The sequence below is a fragment of the Gopherus flavomarginatus genome, chromosome 12 (assembly GCF_025201925.1).
Source record: "Gopherus flavomarginatus isolate rGopFla2 chromosome 12, rGopFla2.mat.asm, whole genome shotgun sequence".
NCBI classification, from domain to species: Eukaryota; Metazoa; Chordata; order Testudines; family Testudinidae; genus Gopherus; species Gopherus flavomarginatus.
In genome coordinates, this window is record NC_066628.1 from 9,149,853 (window position 1) to 9,164,689 (window position 14,837).

The window sequence follows — 14,837 nt, forward strand, 5'->3', positions numbered from 1 at the left end:
TGAGCACTAGGCAGGCACACATAAATGCCCCGGCGGGCGCCATGGTGCCCATGGGCACCACATTAGGGACCACTGATCTGGGCCATTGGCACCTGGGGTGGGATGAGAGGCCGTTTGGCATAGCTGGAGATTTCGGAAAAAGATCAGCAGTGAAAGCATTGACAATGCTGAATTTAGTAGGAAGAGAACCTAAGATATAAGCCCTGGTATGAGGCCTGAGCTAAAGTAGTGGGCAAGCTTTGCTGATATAAAGCAAAGTTAGCAGAAGTCAGGCTGTGAGCAAACATCACGCTCTATCTGATTGCAAGCTCACAGAATCTGGCAAGAACAGGGCTAATATTGCAGAAACACAAATTCCTAAGATATAAGTGCTAGGTGCAGAGTACTCACCCAAAGACATTCCAGAGGAGTGGTACCAGAACATCCCCAGTATCAAGGATGGTACCAAAACATTTTCCAAGGATAACAGGAACACACTGACCCCTTCTAAAAGATAAGGTCAGGAGGACAGTGTAATAAATAAAGATATTTTAATCAAACCAGTATGTACAAGGAAATGGGTAATAACTAGCTATGTCAGGGGGCAGTAACTAACTATGTCAGAGGGGCAGTACGTAATTTGTTTGTATCAGGGTATAAAGATGCATCTCTGAGAGAGTGTCTTGGTCCAGCCGAGGGGGCAATGGAATGTTCCACCATTCACTGAACTGCATCCATTATCACAGGCATATATGTCTTCGTATCTTCGTAAAGTTTGCCAGGTGCCATTACCATGCTTTGTCGACAATAAACCTGGCCTGGTGCCTTCATCTCTTAATGGATCTTGTGGTCATTGGGCAGTTCGCTTGAGGTCTGCTGTGCCGGCTGTCTGCGCAGAGCTGGGGCAGCACACAGGGAATACACACACATGCGGATGAACATCTAACCACACCCATCTTTATGTTTGAGTTAAAAACCCACTGAACTCCATGAGAGAGTCCATATTTCTCAGAGCAATTGGAGGTGGGGGGAGGTAGGGAAGGAAGGAGAGAAGACCAAAGACGGGGGAACCTGAAGAGAAGGGAGAAAACGAATCATTTCCAAGTTTGAAGATTTAGTTTTTTTAAGGAAATGGGTTTGACCTTTTCAGGATTCACAAAATTGACAGTGTTAAAGTGTCTCAGTAGCTCAAAAAGGCTCTTTTGGGGCTGGGTGTGTGTTTTATTGATTTGTTTGTCGTTTTTCTGTTGGGTGAAATAATTAACAATGCCATCATTAGGTTTCAGAGTACCCAGTTGATATCAGTGGTACAGGCCACATTTCTCCGAGCAATGGGATTGTGGTTGGGGACCCCATGGAGAGGGGAGAGCAGATGGTGGGACTGGAGTGGCAACCTGAAGATGGTGGAGAAAATTATTAATCTCCCTATCTGAAGAGTATTTCACAGGGTTCTATAGAGAGAGACAAGGCAGGGGAGGGGATATCTTTCATTGGACCAACTTCTGTTGGTGAGAGAAACAAGCTCTGGAGCTTGCACAGAGCTCTTCTTCAGGTCAGTTTATTTCAAGATTTCATTTATTTATTAAGGAAATGGATTTGACATTTTTATGATCCACCCCGACCCCAGGAATGCCTTTGTGTGTGTGTGTCTATATATATATATATATATATATAAAGAGAGAGATGTACATGTGTGTGTGAGAGATGTACAGGAGCTCTCAAATCCTTTTTATAAACTGGGAATGCTTTTTTTGCCGGCGTCTTTGTAACCACTGAGATGAGTTACACTGAATGGGAGCTACATCAGCCCCTTGCTCCTTCTCAGTGATATGCTGCATCTAAATGTGCAAGCCTGGCTGGGTCAGATGCTCATATGCTACCAAGATAAAGGCACATAATAAACTAGAGAGCTTAGCACAGCCTCCCCAAGACTGAAACATTTATTCTTCGAATAGAGAATGCACGTTCTGAGAATTTACAAACAAATCGGTTAGTTGGCTTAGATGTTAAAAATGGGGCCTGTCAGAACTTTATCACCCCGTGTCAGACCACTTTTTGGATCATGATGAGCTTACAGAAGACTGCAGACTCCTCAAGCATCCCACATTTCACTGATCTCTAATCCACAGGCTACATTTGAAGTTTTCTTGTCCTTTTTTTAAAAGGGAGAATAGTAATTTTTTGCCATTATTAATAGATTTTAGGCCCAGAAGGAATGATTATGATAATCTAGTCTGACCCGCATAACATAGACCAGTACAATTTACCTAGTGATTTCTGCATCAAGCCCATACTTTGTGGCTGAGCTAATGAATAGGTCCGTCAATAGCTATTAGCCAAGATGGTCAGGGATGCAAGCCCATGCTCTGGGGCCTGATTTAAAGGCCTCAAAGCATGGAGAATTTGCCATATTCCTAGGAGGGTTGTTCCATCAGTTACTTATCACCACCATTAAAGATGTGTATCTTAGTTCTAATCTGAATTTGTCCAGTTTCATCTTCCGGCCACTGGATCTTATGTCTTTTTTTCTGCTAGATTGAAGAGCCATCGGCTATCAGAAATTCCTTTCAAATAATCGGTTCAGTGACAAAAGAAAAACCAAAATGCCAGTGAAACCAGAGAAGAGAAGCAAACAAAAGTTAGCAATAAAAACACTGAAATGAAGGAAAAGAAATCAAACTAAGCTCTTTCTCCCAGCCCCACCCCCAGAAGCCTCTTCTTCACTCCCGGGGTAAAAAATGATGCATTCTTAACCTGCATTTAAATCCTAATGAAGACAAGCTTTACCTTGCAGTAACTGGTCTGGGTAAATCCTCTGGGGGAAGTGGAGTGGGGTCAGATCTGAACCTGGGAAACTCCACTGTCAAGGCCCAAAGCCAGCCAGGCAGCAGTGTGGAGGGAGCCTCCAGGATTGGGACTTAAATTTAACTCAGATACTCACTAGTGGCAGGACCGGCTGTAGGCACCAGCCCTCCAAGCATGTGCTTGGGGTGGCACTTTCAAAGGGGTGGCACTTCGCGCCCCTACCCCCCTCCCCTTTTTTTTTTTTTGTTTGTGATGGCAAAAAGCCGGAGGCAGCACTGGCCAGAGCCACTCGCCTTGTCAGCACGAGAGCAGGGATCCGTGCCCCCTGCCCAGCCCGGCAGCGCCCTGCACAGCCCACTCGGGCGGGGAAATGCGGCGCCGCCCTGGGGAGACTCAGAGCAGAGCAGCAAGACGCCTCCATCCTCTCTGCATCCTAGGCCCTGCTTCCCTCCCTCCTCGGCTCCTCAAACACGCCGGGAGTCTGTCTCGCCGCTGCTGCAGCCCATGCTCGGCTCCAGAGGCTGACTGGGAGAATCAGACCCAGGGGGGCACCCGAGAGGTGCAGAGACCCAGCCACTCATGCCCAGGGGGCCACCCGGGAGGTGCAGAGACCCAGCCACTCATGCCCAGGGGGCCGCTAGTGACAAGCCTGGAGAGGCTTTCGAACCAGGTGGCGAGCCGGAGTCTCGCTTGATTCTGCGTTCCAGTTCCCAGGCTGCCTCGGCTCCAGCACAGGGCCAGTCAATAAAACAAAACACAAAGTGCGTTGCGGAGCAAACCCGGACCAGTTCGGAGCCTGGCCTACGAGGCTGCCTTGTGCAGGGCTTTCTAGCATGTGGCTGGCTGCGGGCTGGGGCTAGGCACCATCTGTCTTCCCCGCCCCCCCCCAAGCTGGGAGAGCAGATGCTGACTTTGGGAGTTCCTCCTATTCCTTGTATGGAAAGCGGCTCCCCGCAGGGCTCCCGAAGACTCATCTAACACCCTCCCTCGCTGTGACTTTCCCCAGCTCCCTTTTCTTCTTGCTCATAGCAGAGAAGCAAAGAAGAAATCTCCCAGACTCTGCTGCTTCCCACAACTCACCCCGGGCCGGCTTTAGGCCGATTCAGCCGATTCCCAGGAATTGGGCCCCGCGCCTAAGAGGGCCCCGAGCCTTAAGCACCTTTTAAACTTTTTTTACTTACCCCGGCTGCGGTCTGCTCCAGGGTCTTCCATGGGCCCGCTCCCCTGACCAAAGCGCCGGCGGGAGCGCGGCTGCCCCACAGCCCGGCTCTCCCAGCTGGAGCCCTGGCTGGAGTGCGGCAAGCCCCGCAGCCCTGCGGTCCCTGCTGGAGCCCCGGCCGGAGCGCGGCAAGCCGCGCTGTAACCCCGCTCTCCCGGCCGGAGCGGGGCAAGCCGTGCTGCAATCCCGCTCTCCCGGCCGGAGCCCCGGCCAGAGCAGGGCAAGCTGTGCTGCAACCCCGCTCTCCCAGCCGGAGCCCCGGCCGGAGCGGGGCAAGCCGCCCCGAGGCCCTGGCTGGAGCCCTGGCCAGAGCGCAAGACGTACCCTGCAGCCCTGCTCTCCCAGCTGGAGCTCTGGGCCCTTTAAATAGCCCCCAAAGCCCTGGGATAGCGGGGGCTCAGGGGGCTATTTAAAGGGCCGGGGCTCCAGCTGCCTCTGCCACCCCGTCCTTTAAATGACCACCGGAGCCCCTCCACCCCCATGTATTCTCCAGGGCTCCCGCGGCTATTTAAAAGGTCTAGGGGGGTAGAAGCAGGGGAGCCCCAGGCCCTTTGAATAACCCCCAGAGCCCTGGGATAGCGGGAGCCTTGGGGGCTATTTAAAGGGTGGGGGCTCCAGCTGCCTCTGCTGCACCCCCTGCCCTGCCCGTACCAGCCCTGCCCCTCCTGCCTGCAGACAGCCCCTGCCAAACCCCCTGCCCTGTCTCCAGCCAACCCCTGCCACACACCTCTGTGGCCCTGCTCAAAGCCAGCCAGCCCCCCATACAGCCCTGCCTGCACCAGCCCTGCACACCCTGTCCACACCCAGCCTCGCACCCCCTGCCCGCCCTGTCCACACCCAGCCTTGCACCCCCTGCCCTGTCTCCAGCCATTCCCTGCTGCACTCCCCTGCCTGAAGCCAGCCTGTTCCGCACTCCTCTGTCTCCAGCCCTCTCAACCCCTTCTGCATCCCCCTGCGGCCCTGTCTGAAGCCAGCCTGCCCCACACCCCCATCTCCAGCCAGCCCCACACCCCTTGCCCTGCCTGCAGCCAGACCCTACCTCCAGTCAGCCCCTGCCCTGCCTCCAACCAGTTTCATGTCCACTGCTGCCCTGCAGTTCCCAGGGCAGTAACCCTGCACACCTGCTTCAATGAGGGGGGCAGGGAGCAGCTGGGACCCACACATATGCACACCCGCAGGGAGTGGCAGGGACCCACACATGTGAAATGGTAGTCATTAATAAGTAATCAACAGCATATATGATGCAATGTACATAATATATAATTATATTATTTATATAGTTATGTAAAGTAAATAATACATGGAAGAAATAAAAGGCTTTTTTTTTTAAACTTTTTTTTTTTTTAGGCATCCCTGCCAGGGCCCCACCGAAAATGTTCGAATTGGGCCCCGCACATCCTAAAGCCGGCCCTGCCTCTTCAACACCCCCACGCTCGCCTCCTCCCGCAACACTCCTGATACCCACTATCCTCCTCCTCCACGAGTACATCACACCCCGCTTCTCTGCCAGTGTAGAGCCCCCAAGCACCCCCATGCCTGCTCCTCTGCCTGAACCCTCTTTTCTAGATCCTCATCCCTTTCCGGGTACAAGGTTTGAGGGTTAGTCCCTATACCTTCCATGTGCATTTGGAGCACTAAAGATGGGGTTGCGGTGGACGAGGGGCAAGATTTATGCGAAAGTGAAATAAAAATAGGAAAAACTGTTTGATCCCCACGGCAAGTGTAAACAGGGATTGCTGCGGTGAACAAGGAGGTCACTTGGTGGGGGGGAGTCCAGTGCTGGGGCAGCAGGGGGGGGCACTGGTGGGCGAGTAGCGGGAGCCCAGGGCTAGGGTGGGGGGCAACCAAAATCTTTTTTGCTTGGTGCCGCAAAAAACCTTGAGCCGGCCCTATTAGGAGAGCATCCCAACACTGAGAAATCAGATCTGCTGCAGTGAACAAAGCCCCGCCCAACAAAGGGTGTGTGGATTTGGGAGTCAAATAACAGAATTCAAGTCAACTGTTCACTTTTTTGAAAACAGTGACATTCCCCCTAATCTGACTCTGCTTTTTCCCCTGAGCACTCTTCCCAGCAGAGAGAGGGTCACCTTTCTCATCAGAGCCCCCAGGGGCTGGGAGAACTCACAGACACAGCTGATTCTAGCTCAGCCAATGAGACAGAGCCAGGAAGGGAGACACCCAATTTCTGTCCCAGAGAGCTGGAAACTGAGAGTAACTTTTTGTTACTTTTCCCGCCAGAAGCCATGGCTGCAGAGAGCCCTGCAGAAAGTCTCCGGGATTAACTTTCTTGTCCCATCTGCCTGGAGTATTTCCAAGAGCCGGTTTCTATCCCTTGTGGGCACAACTTCTGCCGGGCCTGCATCAGCCAGTGCTGGGGGGAGACAGATACAAACTTCTCCTGCCCCCAGTGCAGAGAAACCGCCCAGCAGAGAAACTTCAGGCCCAGCAGGGAACTGGCGAGAGTTATCGAAATAGTCAGAGGGGCTGAGTTTCCCGGCAGCCAAAGGCTCAGGAGGGGAGCCAGTGTGTGAGAGGCACCAGGAGGCCCTGAAATTGTTTTGCGAGGAGGATCAAGCCCCCATCTGCGTGGTTTGCAGAGAGTCCCAGGCTCACAGATCTCACATGGTGGCTCCCATAGAGAAGGCTGCCCAGGAGTACAAGGTAGGAAATCTCCACCCAGCATCAGTATTTGCACCTAGGGGTTTTTCAGATCTATTTCCAGGCCCAGAGTACAGCTGCTCATGCAGACACCATGTAGCCTGCGGCCATAATGGTAGGTTCCCAGACTTCCAGTGTTTTGGTTTCCTTCTAGTGTCGTTCCTATACCCTGCTTTACTAAAGTGTCGGGGACCCTAACCCAGCAAAGTTCGTTGTCTGACCAGGAGAGAGACAGGCAACACCAGCAAGGTCCGATCAAAAGCTCTTTATTGACAAGTGCACGCATCAATAGAGAGCAGCTCGTCTCCAGAGAGAACCAGCCCCCCTCTTTACATCTTAGTATAAGCCTATATAGACAGTTCCGTAGCGTCATAAATTATTCACTGGAGCCACCCACCCCCTTCTTCTAACAACTAGAAACTAGACACCTTTAGTATACATGCATGCCTAAAGTTAGAAATGTAGGGGAGTTAAAAACAAACAAAGGACAAAACCAGGGAGTGAAAACAAGGAGGCTGGGAAGCTAGGGCTCTTATCAGTTCTTCGAAGGAGCTGCCCGAACACAGCACATCTGGTACTATGCCAGGAATGCAGCTTCTCTCTTATCTCACTTTTTCCCAGCGCTTTGTAAGACATGCTGTTTTTTTCAGTATTTTCCACTCAGGGATTACCCAAAACCTCTGTTATCCTGACTTTGGTCAGGTTGGCATACCTGGTTTTGTCTGCTATATCTTTATTCAGGCCTAACAAAAGGATGGGGTTTTTTTTGGTTGTTTTTTTTTTTGCTAACTACAGTGTTGTGATAAAGATTTAGAACCTTACACATGGATCTCTGCTCTGAGGTGAGGACCAGTTTCCGGGGATGGGTGGGGAAAAATGTTCATTCTCTTGTGATGCCCTTTCCCTGAGCTAATATTTCTGTCCAAACCCACGTTCCTGCTGAGCGGGACACACCGGAGCCAGCACTGCCAGCCCCCACCGTTCTAAAATCCTGAGATCTTTGAAAAGGTTCAGTCAAACTCAGGGAATTTATCCTCCCACGATCTGCTTCATTCATTTCAAACCAACAGAGAAATAACTTGATTCTTGGTTCCCAAAAGATGCTGGTGGATGCGAGGTGAGGCAGGGGTGTAGTCAGAGCTCCTAACTGGTGGACAGATGATGAAGTATTTTTGGAGCAAAGTGACACCATTTGTTTTACTAGGATCAGCAATGTGAGAGCAGAGTTGTAGGAAAGAGATCTTTACTGAGCACTAGGGCAGGGGCGGGCAAACTTTTTAGCCTGAAGGCCCCATCAGGTTTCCGAAATTGTATGGAGGGATGGTCAGGGGAGGCTGTGCCTCCCCAAATAGCCAGGCATGACTCAGCCCCCTCCTCCATCCAACCCCCTGCTTCTCTCCCCCTGATGGCCCCCTTGGGACCCTGGCCCCATCCACCCCTCCCTGTCCCCCGACTGCACCAGATCCTCTGCCCCTGGCTGTCCCCCCAGGACCTCTGCCCCATCCAACAACCCCTTCTCCCTGACTGTCCCCAGAACCCCTGCCCCTGACTGCCTCCCGCCGCCCCATCCAACACCCCCTCTCCTTCCTGACTGCCCCTCCCGGAACCCTTGCCCCCAATCCATCCCCCTGTTCCCCGCCCTGTGACCGCCCCAACCCCTATCCACACCCCCACCCCCTGACCACCACCCCAAACTCCCCTGCCCCCTATTGAACCCGCCCTGCCCCCTTACCGCGCTGTCTGGAGCACTGGTGGCTGGCGGTGCTACGGTTGCCTGGCAAGAGCTCACAGCCCCGCCACCCAGAGCATTGTGCCGGTGGCACAGTGAGCTGAGGTTGCAGGGGAGGGGGAACAGCAAGGGAGGGGCCAGGGCTAGCCTTCCGGGCCAGGAGCTCAAGGGCCGAGCAGGAGGGTCCCGTGGGCCGTAGTTTTGCCCACCTCTGCACTAGAGTTTGTGCATTGGCAGCTAGGGCGGGAGGGGAGCTCATTGCTCCTCAAGCTCCAAAAAAAAAAAAATTTAACACTCCCTTTCTCCCTTTTCCCTTTGCCCAGGAACAATTCCTGACCCGACTGCAGGCTCTGATGGAAGAGAGAGAAAAGCTCCTGGGATGGAAACTGACTGGAGAGAAGAGAAGCTCAGAGTACGTGGTAGGTGCCCTGTGTTGTTACCCAGCAGGGCCGTGGGGCTGAATGTCAGTGTGGGAGGTTTGTGCGTCTCTCTGGGGCCGTGTGCTGCTGGTTTGGGATCATGCGTGTCTGTCTCTGTTCCCCTCCTTGGGCTGGAGTGGGACTGGGACTCCTTGCCTGACTCTGGGGCAGATTCCCCAGGAGCTTCGGGCAGATTTGGGGCAGGGCAGATGCTGATCGAATTCAGCAGATGGTGCAGCCTGTTCTCCCTTCTTCCCCAGGATGGATGGGATGTGGGGTCATAGCCCTGCCTCCTCCCTGCTGCTCTGGCAGTGCCACGGCTGCGTTATTGATCCATCCCTAGCTATCAGAGAGGCCTGCTGGGCTCAGCTTCAGACTTGATCTTTGTCTGTGTCCACACACACTGTCTGTTTCACTCTATGCGGTGTAGTTGAAGCCGTGTCGGTCCCAGGATATCGGAGAGACAGACAAGGCGGGGAGGTGAGATCTTTGATTGCACCAATTTCTGTTGGTGAGAGGGACAAGCTTGCACACTGCCCAGAGCTCTTCTTCAAGTCTGGGCTGGAGAGCTCTGGGTGGCTTGAAAGATTCTCTCTCTCACCAATGGAAGTCGCTCCAATTAAAGATATCACGTCAACCCCTTGTCTCTCTCTATTATAGATGAGCACTAGAGAATCAACAGGTGAGCGACAGCCAAGCTCTCATGCTAAGTGCTGATGGTTTCACAGGGCTCTGAAACTCACCTGTATCCAGGCATGAGACAGGGTTATTGGACCGAATCAGGAGTCATGTGGCTAAGGGGATGCAGAGGTAAAGGGCTCAAACAAAAAGAACCTGACATTCAATTTGCCTCCCATTCTCATAATTTTTCTGTGCCCACCTATGGCTCAGATCATAGCACCAATCAGCCTCAACTGAGCTGGGACTGATTGGATTTCACCTTGGCTAGCGACCGGCACCCAGGGCCACACCAGGAAAGCAGCACCTTAGGAGTTATTAAAGGGCTTTCAGGCTCTGTGAATATGCATAGATCTTGGATACGCACATGGGAAAGTGATGTGAGCACGCTCCAGGAGACAGGTTCACCTCAAGCCAGAGTGTGGAGTGGTAGCAGTCAGCTGTGGAAAGGGGGCAGAGTTAAGGCTGGGTGAGTGTGTGGTGCGGGAGGCACGACCTTAACTCTGTATTACCTTGATTTCAGAGCTGTGTTTGTCTTTGCTTCATTCTTGATTTTGTGGTATAAGTTTATGGCTTGAGGCTGCACTAGAGATGCTGAGCTCTGCACTGACACAGTTAGTTTTTAGAAACTGAACTCTCATGTCTCTTTAGAGGTGCGGCTGAGCATCCTTCCATGGCATGTGAATATCAGGAGCTTCCTCAGTAAAACTTGAGAGTTTTGGTTTGTTTTCTTATTTTTAATTTTGTTTTCTTTACCCCGTTCAGTCTCCCTCAGGAAGTCTCTGTGAACGTACCTCTGAATCCTGCCCTTTCTACGACTGAAAGGACTGAGATTGTCACTGGTCACTGATCGCAACAGAAAGAAACCATGTCAGAGGGGAAGGGAGTTTAGGGTGAGGTAGGACCTCCTAGGAAAATCTTCTCTCTGGGCAAATGGGGAAAGTTTCTGTCTGCTTTTGAGGTGCTAAATATTTAGAAATTCCCCCTCCTGCTGACACAGGGCTGTGTGAAATCTCCCCTGCCTGTCGGTGTGTCCTTGACGTGTCCTTTCCCTGTTTGTGCCTCTTCTTTACAGGGAAAGATAGAAGCTGAGAGAGAGAAAATTGTGTCTCAGTTTAAGCAGCTGCAGCAGTTTCTGGAGAAAGAAGAATGACTCCTGCTGGCCCAGCTGGGAGAGCTGGAGCAGGAGATTGTGAAGCTGCAGGGTGAAAATATCACCAAAATCGCCACGGAGATTTCCCATCTCAGCGAGATGGAGGGGAAGCGCCAGCAGCCAGCAAGTGAATTCCTGCAGGTGAGACCTCAGAGCCATGGAGATATTTGGGAAATGGATGAACGGGGAGACCCATGTGGCTCGGAGTCCAGGATTCTAACACTACAGTGGAACTCACTGTTTCTAGTTTTTACACAGGAATCCGCTCTCTCGCTCTCTTTTTAATGGTACCTTATTTTATTGTTAGGAACTGTATTGTTAAAATATGAATTCTCTGCTTTATGATCACTACCACTTGCTTCTGTTTTATTATTCTCCTTCGTATTATTAGTAATTTGATTAGGGTTATGGAACAGTTTCCATTTGAGCAGAGATTTAAAAGACTGGGAGTGTTCAGCTTCGAAAAGAGGTGACTAAAAGGGGAGATGATGAAGGTCTATGAAATCATGATGGTGCGGAGAAAGTGAACAGGGAAGTGGTTTTTTACCCCTTCACATTACACAAGAACCAGGGGTCACCCATCGGAATGAAAAGGCAGCAGGTTCAAAATAAACATTAAGACGTGCTTCTTCATAAACCTCCCAGTCAACCTGTGGAACTCATTGTCACAGGATGGTGTGTAGGCAAAAAGTATAACAGGATTAAAAAAAGAATTTGATAAGTTCATAGATGATAGGTCCATAAATGGCTGTTAACTAAGATGGTCAGGGACACAACCCCATGCTCTGAGTGGCCCTAAAGCTCTAACTCCCAGAAGATGGGGCTGGGGATGGATCACTTGACATTGCTCTGTTCTGTTCATTCCCTCTGAAGCATCTGTCAGAAAACAGGACCATGGGCTCGATGGGTCATCAGTCTGACCCAGCATGGCCATTCTTGTGTTGTTAGGGATTGAGGGATCCTGGGAGAGGGGCCCCATTGTAGGGTTTAGATTTTAATGGTCTTTTTTACAGTGTTCTGGGTCCATTTCTGGCCCACATCCCTGCGGGAGCGGAGCCCGTTAATAACACACATGAATTCTTCCACGCTCCTGAGGCAGGGAAATATTATTTAAATAATGTGATCACCATTTCACGGAGAGAAAGGAGGACTCTGTTTTGGAAATCATCCCAGGCCAGCCGCCGTTCTCCCCATGACACACCATCAACACCCCTGAACCAGGATCACAGTGTGACACACCACAGCCTCTTCTCCGCCAGCCAACTTCCTTCTTGTGGTTATCACTGGTAACTGAACTCTTTGTTCTATTTCCCCCTCTCTAGGATGTCAGAAGCACCTTGAGCAGGTACGTGGCTCCGTCTCACTCTCAGGGAAACGTCACTATGCAGGGGAGGGGCTTGATTGCCATGCGAGGCCCACATCTCCTCAGGGCACCACGGCCAACTGTGCGGGGCAGGGTCACCCCTCAGATCCAAATCCCCCCTCTGCTGACGTTACTCCTGGAATTGATGCTCTTTATTTGAGACGCTGAGATGATGAAAGATGAGGGCAAGTTAATAGACCCAAATAGATCCATTAAATCTCTTGTGTCCTGGGGAACGGGAATATGGACCCTTCCAGAGCAGCAGTGTTCAGATATGTTCAGCTTGTGTGTGTTTGGTGCCTTGGTGAGATGATTTGGGGTTAGTGGTCTCCATCCATTTCTAACTGGGCAGGTGTGCACACCACAAAGCGTAGTGGAGTCAATGCAGTTTGTTGGCCCATCTGCCTGCTCCACTTCCCCTCAATGTCGTCTCTCACCAGGTCATGCTGGAAACAAACTGGGCCACTGCGGGTGAAGCTTGTGCTGCCATTGCCTGAGCAGTACCTGCTCTGAGGCTGGGATACATAGAATGATCCAACCTCTAGGCCCTGCAGTCCAGCAGCTTTCCCTGGCATGAAACCGATCTGAAATACGGATAAAATTGTGATTTATAATCAATCAATTAGAGAATTCTGTTTCTCTCCAGGTGTGAACAGGGGAAGTTCCAGCAGCCAGTGGAGATTTCTCCTGATCTGGCAAAGTGACTTGGTGATTTTACCCAGAAAAACATTGTACTAAAGGAGACTCTGAAGAAATTCCAAGGTACTGAGCAGGGATTGAAAAAGGAAAATTGAGTCTGATTCCTGTGAATGTTTGAGGAAACGGGCCCTGTCCAATTACCTGCGAATGTAAAACCCAATTTAAGAACATGGAAGAAATATAGGCAAAGTTTTGAATTAGCTAAGAAATTTCCCCCTGAGATATAAGATATTTATAGAGAAACAACAATAGTCCGAATGTGAGTCATTGTCACCTCCTTTGCCCTAATTCTTGAGGACTGCAAAGTACTTGGTTGAGTGAAACTCTGTGCTAATGCAAAGGGCTCCATCTTCGCTTCCTGATTCTGTTTCATTCCAGACTGACCTGTCTAGGACTTTTCTCTTGTAGAAAGGCGAGAAACACTAAATGCCACATAGGCCATGTTTATAACCATGTTATTAGTGCAGAAAGGGGTCCGTAAGCCTGATATTGGCCCATCTCCATATGGGTGAATTTTACACTGTCTCTCTCTTTATCTCTCTCTCTGGGTCTCTCTGCCTTTTTCTCTCTGTTCATGGCCCAGAACTAAAGCACAGTTATTCTGATTAATTGTAGAAATCCTGCATGAAACCTAATTTTGATACCATGCAATCTCTTTCTCTCCCTCTCCTCCCTAGACGCTCTGATGTTTGAATTGCAGACAGCAAGTAAGTGGATCTCTGGCAAAAGGGGGTAGTGGAACGGGTGGGGTTTTAGATGAATTGAGGGAAAAGGACAGTTTGTGTTTGTGGTGCGGGATTCACTTGAGGAAGAAGCTTCTGAGATCGAACAAAACAGAGGCCCCTCATCTATAGAGAGTGAGCATTGCAGGGGAGGGGGCTGGCCTTAAGCACCCCAATATATTATTAACCCCTTAATTGGTGTGCAATGTACTGCCTGAGTGAGGGCTCTGACTCCTCTGTTATGCTGAGGGGGTCGGTGCCTGGTCTGACCCTTCTTCGGTGTGTCCATAGGACATCGTCCCCTTCTCTGTCTCTCCTTGTGGGTCCCACCTCTCCCTTCCTCCTGGGCTCTTGAGTTGCCAAGTTGGTCTCCTCCTTTCCCATTCGCCATGGGCTGGGGGCCCTGCTCTGATGTACCCACCAACTCCCTCCTGCCTCCTTCCACCCAGGGCTACTGCCTCCTCCCCTTGTTCCAGCTGCACTGGGAACGTGCTCCCCTCTCTGCTGCTTCCTTGATTCCCTCTGACTGGGGGTGTCTTTCAAGAGGTTGCTGAGACTTTGGTCCCACTCCAGGATCTGCTGCCTGCCCTGTTCTGTCTCTGCTGCTGGGAATGGGGAACCACAGCATGGGGAGCAGGGAGATGCAGCCGGGGAGGAGATGCAGATGCAGAATCTGCAGCTACAACAGCACCTCTAGGCCCTGGGAAATGGGAGCCGTGGTGAAATCCCTGCTTAACCTCAGCACAGAGGCAGCTCCCTGAGACCCAGGACAGAGAGGCAGGAAATCAGGGAGGGTCCCAGATGGGACAGGGCTGCTGGGGAGTGTGAGAAATGGTCCCAGCCTCCCCCAGGGCTGAGCTCTGCCCCTAACGCTCTGATTCTCTCTCCCCAGTGAATGTGACTCTGGATCCAGACACGGCTCATCCCAGCCTCATCCTGTCTGAGGATTGGAAACGTGTGAGATGTGGAGACACACAGCAGCAAGTGCCCAACAACCCTGAGAGATTTAACTGTAATGTCTGTGTGCTGGGCTGTGAGGGATTCACCTCAGGGAGACATTGCTGGGAGGTGGAGGTGGGGGATGGGGGAGGCAGGGCTTTGGGGGTGGCCAGAGAGTCTGTGAGGAGGAAGGGATGGTTACGTTTTAACCCTGAGGAGGGGATCTGGGCTGTGCAGTGGCTGCATGGGGATGAATATGAGGCTTGCACATCCGCTGAGACCACAGTGTCACTGGGCTGGGTCCCCACTAGGATCCGGATTTTTCTGGACTGTGACGAGGGGCGGGTGGCATTTTTCAGTGCTCACAACAAGGCCCCAATCTTCACTTTCCCACCAGCGTCTTTCAATGGGGAGAGAATCCGCCCTTGGTTCTGTTTCTGGGACAATGAAACTGAGTTGAGACTCTGTTCCTGA

General features: G+C 51.4%; 1 pseudogene; it reads left to right on the forward strand.

Moving 5' to 3' along the window:
* Positions 1-6,246: 6,246 nt before the first annotated feature.
* On the forward strand, positions 6,247-14,837 carry LOC127033320 (zinc finger protein RFP-like; annotated as a pseudogene).